General features: G+C 48.6%; 1 pseudogene; it reads right to left on the bottom strand.

Annotated features, from left to right (window-relative positions):
- Positions 1-3,630: 3,630 nt before the first annotated feature.
- On the bottom strand, positions 3,631-5,039 carry LOC123108272 (uncharacterized; annotated as a pseudogene).
- Between the last annotated feature and the right edge of the window lie 1,401 nt (positions 5,040-6,440).

The following is a 6,440-nucleotide window of genomic DNA, read 5'->3' as shown; positions in this document are numbered from 1 at the left end:
TTTCCACCGTTCGGTTCCACGGCGCATAGTTTGTTGATGCTGATGCTCTTGCTTTTTGGCCCCTTGGTTTTCTTGCCAACTCCACTAGGCCCCCTCAACTTTTGCACCTGACCATGTCCCACTTCTTCAGTTTGCACTTCTGCAGATTGAGTAGATGGCACACATTGTTCAACTACTTCAGTTTGCAACTCAACACTTGGCAGCACAACCTTCAAACATGGCAACACAGCTGTCAAAGCAGATTCGCATGGCAGCACAACAGTTGCTTCATCTGCAACAGTTTCAGATTGCCCTAGCGCCTGCAAAACAGATTCAGTATGCATCACATCGTCCAAAACAGAAACACTTAGCTCATGTTCAGCTGTAACAGTTTCAGTTTGCTCCATATCTTTGTCACCAAACATTATCTGCTTAGTGCTCTTCCTTCTAAAGCCATTGGGTCTTGCTTTTTTCACTGGCCAGCATTGTTCAACAACAAGAGGTGGGGCTTTTTCTGCATGCTTCCTTCTAAAAATAAAGCATTTCACTTGGTTAGATACTAGAATAAGTAGCAAAATCAAAAACTTGCAAAAATAGTAACATAAACATACTTTGGCCTCTGAGGAGTGTAGATGCATTTGGATGAACAAATTCTGTGCCCAAGTACCTCACACAACTTGCACCTATTTTTGTTACCTTTTTGAGCCCTTTTGGGCTTATCATTCTTTTCCTTTTCCTTTTTCCCCTTCTTACTATAACCACCTTTCTCAAACCAAGCTTTGAATCTGCTTTGTTTTGGCCTCCCAGCCTTTCTTCTAGTGACAGGGGGACACAAGGTAAAGTCTATTTCCACCTCAGGCCACTGAGATTGGTCAGTCAGTGCAGGAATTGGACTTGCATATGCAGCTTTGAATTTTTGTACTGAATAATACTCATGCAAATATGGGTGCATATTTAACCTGGGTTTAGATGCCAAAAAAAGTATGGAATGCTCACATGGTTTTCCAGTGTGTTGCCACTCTTGGCAAGTGCACTCATGCAACTCAGTATTTACCACATGCCTCTTGCCACTCTTTGTATCTCTAACTTCAGCACCCCACAAGGAAGATTTCTCAACAGATAGATGTGAAAGATTTCTACTCCTGTTGACCACTTGTTGTACCACTGCTGGAAGCTTGTCCCCTTCCAAAATATTAGCAATTTTTCCTCTCAATTCCCACAAACGCATGATCATGATCCTTATTTGGTCCACCATGTCATGCACAGGCAAGTCTTTCAAATCCTTCACTTTGTTGTTAAAACTTTCTGCTAAGTTGTTATTGATATGATCATATTTTATGGCAGTATTAAAACCTGATCTATACCACAACAGAGAATGGTGGGTGTTCAACCATGAAGCAAATTCATTATCACTACATGATGCCAATATCTTACCAAGGTGATAGGAATGTTTCTGTCTGGTGTAGGATCTTGCTGCTGGCCACATGCGCCAAAATTCATCTCCTCTGAATTTTTTTATCAGATTCATCCACATATGTCCAAAGCACTCCCTCTGCTCAGCATGGGGGAAAACATTTGTTACTGCATTTTCCAACCCTTTACATGCATCTGTGTGGATGGCCAAAGGAGAAACTGGCCCTATGCATCTTTTCAGTTGCATCATGAACCATATCCATGATGCCTCTGTCTCTGATTGAAACATTCCTATTGCAATTGGGAACATTCAGTTGTGTACATCTAGAGCATTGCATGCAGCCAACTGACCATTCCACTTTCCAGTCAAAAAAGATGAGTCTATGCTCAAATATGAACGACAACCTGCTTTGAATCCATCTATGCAAGGCTTCAAACACATAAAAAAACTTGTTGGATAAAACCTTGTCATCCTCTGTTACCTCTGTATCTATCTCCACCACACTTCCAGGTGACCTCTTCTCCACCTCTGCTTTAAAACTATACAACATCCTAAATGTATTTGCCCAGTCACCATACAATGATTTCATGGCCCTTTGTTTTGCTTTCCACGCTATGGTATATTGCAGCTGGATGGGGTACAGCTTCTCCAAGTCAACTTTAAGCCTCTTTGCAGTAGTGTTTGGAGTCTTGGCTAAAATAGGAGCAATCTTCTCTGTAACCCAAAGTTTTGATGTCATCTTTGAAACTCTCTGTGAAATGGTCATACATGTATGCTGGTGTGGTATTTGATTTACCCTTACTGTACTTCCATCAGGTTGTAGTCTGGCAGACAAGTACCATTTGCAAGGATTGCCACCACCATCATAACCTTTGCACCGAGCATAAAATTTCTTTCGATCAGTCCACGTAGTCTTGGCATCAAACTCTTTTCTCACTGCATAGGTCCTGAAAGACATCCTAAACGCCTTCATGCTTGGCCACAACTTTCCCACCTCAATAACTGGGTTCTCTGTCATACAAACAAACCAGCTCATTATCATCTGCATCATCCACATCATCTGCAGCCTCTCTCATCAGCTCTTCTTCATCCTCATTTGCATTTCTAGGGTCTGTGTTACCATCAGCAGGCAAAGAACTGTCATCCTTCTCCTTATCTTTGTCATCAACTTGAATGCCAAACATTTCGGCCATATCAATGTCAAATGTTGGTGTAATGACCAAATCTGTTTTTTCATTCAACTCTACTGCATTCCAGTCAACAACAATCTTCCTAGCACTATGGGTTCCCTCCTCTCCATCTGCATCAATCCATGTATCTTCGGCTACTACAGTTGGTTCAGTCAACAATGCCAACATCTTCTTTTGTGAAACCCACTCATCATCTTCCACCTGTGCAGCCATCTTTGATGGCACATAACCAACTCTGAAATGAGTTTGCAGATCAATTAGCTCTGCATAAAATGTTACTTGTTTGCTTGCCCACCCTTCTTGCTGATCAATTTCAGCAACCATGGATTCTTCATCTTCAATTCTCAAATATTCACCATTATAGTTATCGAAACATAGCAGAGATACCTCTTGTTCTGGACCCCAAACAATACTCTCCCCAATTCTCTCCACCAAATTGCCCACGGGCCTTCTCCTTCATGCTCTCCAATTCCTGAGGATCAACATCTGCAAATTCGACATCCAACCTCACGGTGGTATCTCTATCAATGTCTTGGACACTGCCATCACTGAGCTTGGTTTTACAGGGAAAAAATCCACTATAATTGCGAATGTGGTGGCAGAACCTAAACCTCCCCCTGTTTTTTCAATGGTAGGCAGCGGCGGCAGTGTAAGCGACAGTCACTACCAAATCGAGTTCGATAACAGCTAAAAGAGAAAAAGGGTGGCATTACCGATTTGAAGCACTGTCTCCTCGCTCCATCTCATTCAGCCCCCGCGCTCCTATCCAATCGAGATTCTAAAACGCCAAGAAACAGGGGCAGCATGAGGCCACAGATTTATCCAAAATTCTGGGGAATGGGACTAGAGTTTGGAAAATACTCACTCGCAATAGCCGTTGCCGAGAAAGGAGCTCCACCACCGGGCCGCGGAGAAGAAACAGCCCCCGGATCCAATCGAGATTCTAAATCGCCAAGAAACATAGGGGCAGCATGAGGCCACAGATCCCCCAAAATTCTGGGGAGTGGGACTAGGGTTTCGGGCTCACTCGCAATAGCTCTGCCGCTGCCGAGAAATGCGCTCCACCACCGCGGAGAAGAAACCGCTGCCGGAGAAGATGCTTACGGCGGCGCCGCTTGCCCAGTCCAGCACGGGCGAGTCGAGCACGGTCACACAGTCATCGGTCGCCTAGGTGGACCCCACCAGTTAGAGCACATAACCCCCAATGTCCTAACTAAACCTCAGCCTAACTAACAGCTAACTAGCCACGTAAACGGGTTGTCTTGCTTGAGCTATTTCTGCGCTGGGAGACGTCGCATGAGAGCCATTACAACTAACGACGTCGCATGAGAGACAATTCAACTCAAAGATGTCGCATGGGAGCTATTTGCCCAATGCGCGACGGGAGCCCAAGGAACATAGCACTGTCCACCACGCCTTTTGGCCTCTCTAGCCTTCTCCCGTTGAGATTGAGACCAATCGTTTCGATCGAGATGCCGGTGGTGATGGCGTTGACGCGATGTCTGTCACGCCCGTCTAAGCTCTTCTCTTGCCCGTCCTCCGGAAACTCCACGGACCTGAACAAGCTTCTCGTCACCAGCAAGACGCTGCGGCCGCACGGCGTGGGGATGAGATAGGGGGTGTGCATAGGGACGAGATTTCCCATCGTGGTCGCCACGCGCCACGTCACCGGGGACGGACCACTCAGATCCAAAGCGTGCAGGCTGCCGGCGGAGCGTAGCACGTAAAACAAGCCACTTTTCTTGTCGTCTTGAACGACAGTGGGGAAGCCAGGGTAGAACCATCTGAGTTGAGGGAGAGGAGTCCAGCACTCGTCGCCTGGACTAGCGAAGGACGGTGCAGGCCGCCGCGCCCCCTGCGGCGCCGGAGATGGCCACCCTGCTGTACATCCAGCCTCTCGCCTTGTGCGCCGTCACGTGCTGCATGGTGTCGGGCTCGCCTCCCCACACGTGGTCGACGTCGTACACAGTGTTCCCCTCGCCGTCCAGGAAGCTGCTCTTGACGCGCTCGAGGGTCGTGATCGCCGGAAGCGCGGCCCGGGCGCCGGTCACGGGGTTGAGGAGGTAAGGGTTGGCCGCCTCGTCGGTGGTGAACACCAACCCGTGCGCCGAGCCGATGACGCTGTGGAGCGGCGGTAGGCGGAAGGTGGCGTTGGTGGACAAGGAGTAGAGCACGGCAGCGTCGGCGTCCCCGGCGGCGTAGAGCAGGCAGGGCGGCTGGTTCGGCGTGGGGAGGCGGAGGCGACGGAACGTGGCGTAGGCGGAGCGCCAGGCAGAGCAGACGGCTCCCGAACGGACCACGTCGGCGACCTCCATGGCCCCCATGGCGATGAGCAGGAGACCTTCCGGCAGCCCCGACCAGTCTCCTGCTGATCCCATCGTAGACTGGGATTATGTGCTGCGAATGTAGGGCAGTTTGGCAATGTCAAGACCTTGCGAACAAGACTATGTGCTCTCTACCCCTCGTCTCTTTCGATCTGGTGCAGTGCAGGCCGGCGGAATAAATATACGTGTTCTGGTCGTGGTCGTTCACGTGTACGACTACGTGTGCATATCCAACTCTGCCCCCCGTTAACAGAAACTTTTTTTACGGGACCCATTAACAGCGACTTGTTCGAGTGAAGGGCTATGCCACGTGTCCCCACTGGAAAAAGGAAAACCCGGTACGCGTCAGGGAAATCGTGCGTGTTCCTTTCCTCCCACCACACGCAACTTCCTCTCGAAAATTTTACCAAATAATAAGTGCCACATATATGGCACGAAGTAACATCATCCTGATTTACACTAAAGTTACTATGAACAAAAAATAAACACATAAAAATTTAAAACTTGTCATCCAAACAGGAAGTTTCATGCTTCACAATTAAAGTTCTCATCCTCTTGTAACTAAACTTGCATTCAAAAATTGTCAGAGCAAAATTGCTTCATGACACACATATGGCATTTATGAGGGTCCAAAATTTATCCTCTCCTCGTCTGCGTCTTGTTTTCTCCCTCCTTGCGGCTAGGGTTGTCATGGCCGTTGCCGCTGGCACCATGGGAGCGCAGCAGTCCACGACCCAGGCTGCACCACATATAGATAGAGTATTTACAGTAGGGATGTGACCTCTGAATCAACATGTCAAACACCAGACAAGCAATATGGCCACCACCTGATCACAAAGGTGGTGGTGAATGGATGTCCGGGACAGAGCTTTGTGCATGCTTGCGGCCTTCGCCAAGGGGATCCCGTCTCACCACTACTGTTTGTCATCGCGATGGAAGCCCTAACGGTGATGTTCAGGAAAGGCGTTGTGGAAGGGGTGGTTAGCAACCTCACTGGGATCTCTCCGACACAAAGGTTATCAATCTACGCGGATGACGTTGCGTTGTTCATCAAACCAACGGAGATGGACTTGATTTTTGTCAAGCAGGCGCTGGCGAGCTTTGGCCATGCATCAGGTTTGGAGGTGAATTATAGTAAATCAAAGGCGATCTTGATTCGCGGCACGGAGGACGGCCAGCGCAGAGTTGCCGCACATCTGCAATGTGACTTTGGGCAGTTTCCTTGCAAGTATCTGGGCATTCCCCTGGCGATTCACCAACTGTCCAGAGCTGACTGGCAACCTCTCGTTGATCAAGTGAGGAGTTTCTTCCCGTCCTGGCAACGAGGTCTCATTCAACGGCCAGGACGTCTTGTTCTCATCAAACCAGTGGTCGCGGCGGGACCTATCCATCAGCTAATGGTGCTCAATGCTCCTGATTGGGTGTTCAATGAAATTAACGCCTGGATGCGATCGTTCTTTTGGGCTGGGAAGGACAAGGTTAACGGCGGGCAATGCCTTGTGGCGTGGAACACCATATGTCGCCCAACAAGGT

This window comes from Triticum aestivum, chromosome 5A (genome assembly GCF_018294505.1).
Source record: "Triticum aestivum cultivar Chinese Spring chromosome 5A, IWGSC CS RefSeq v2.1, whole genome shotgun sequence".
Classification (NCBI taxonomy): Eukaryota; Viridiplantae; Streptophyta; class Magnoliopsida; order Poales; family Poaceae; genus Triticum; species Triticum aestivum.
Note: the sequence above shows the minus strand (reverse complement) of the source record. Positions and strands in the feature narration are given on the sequence as shown.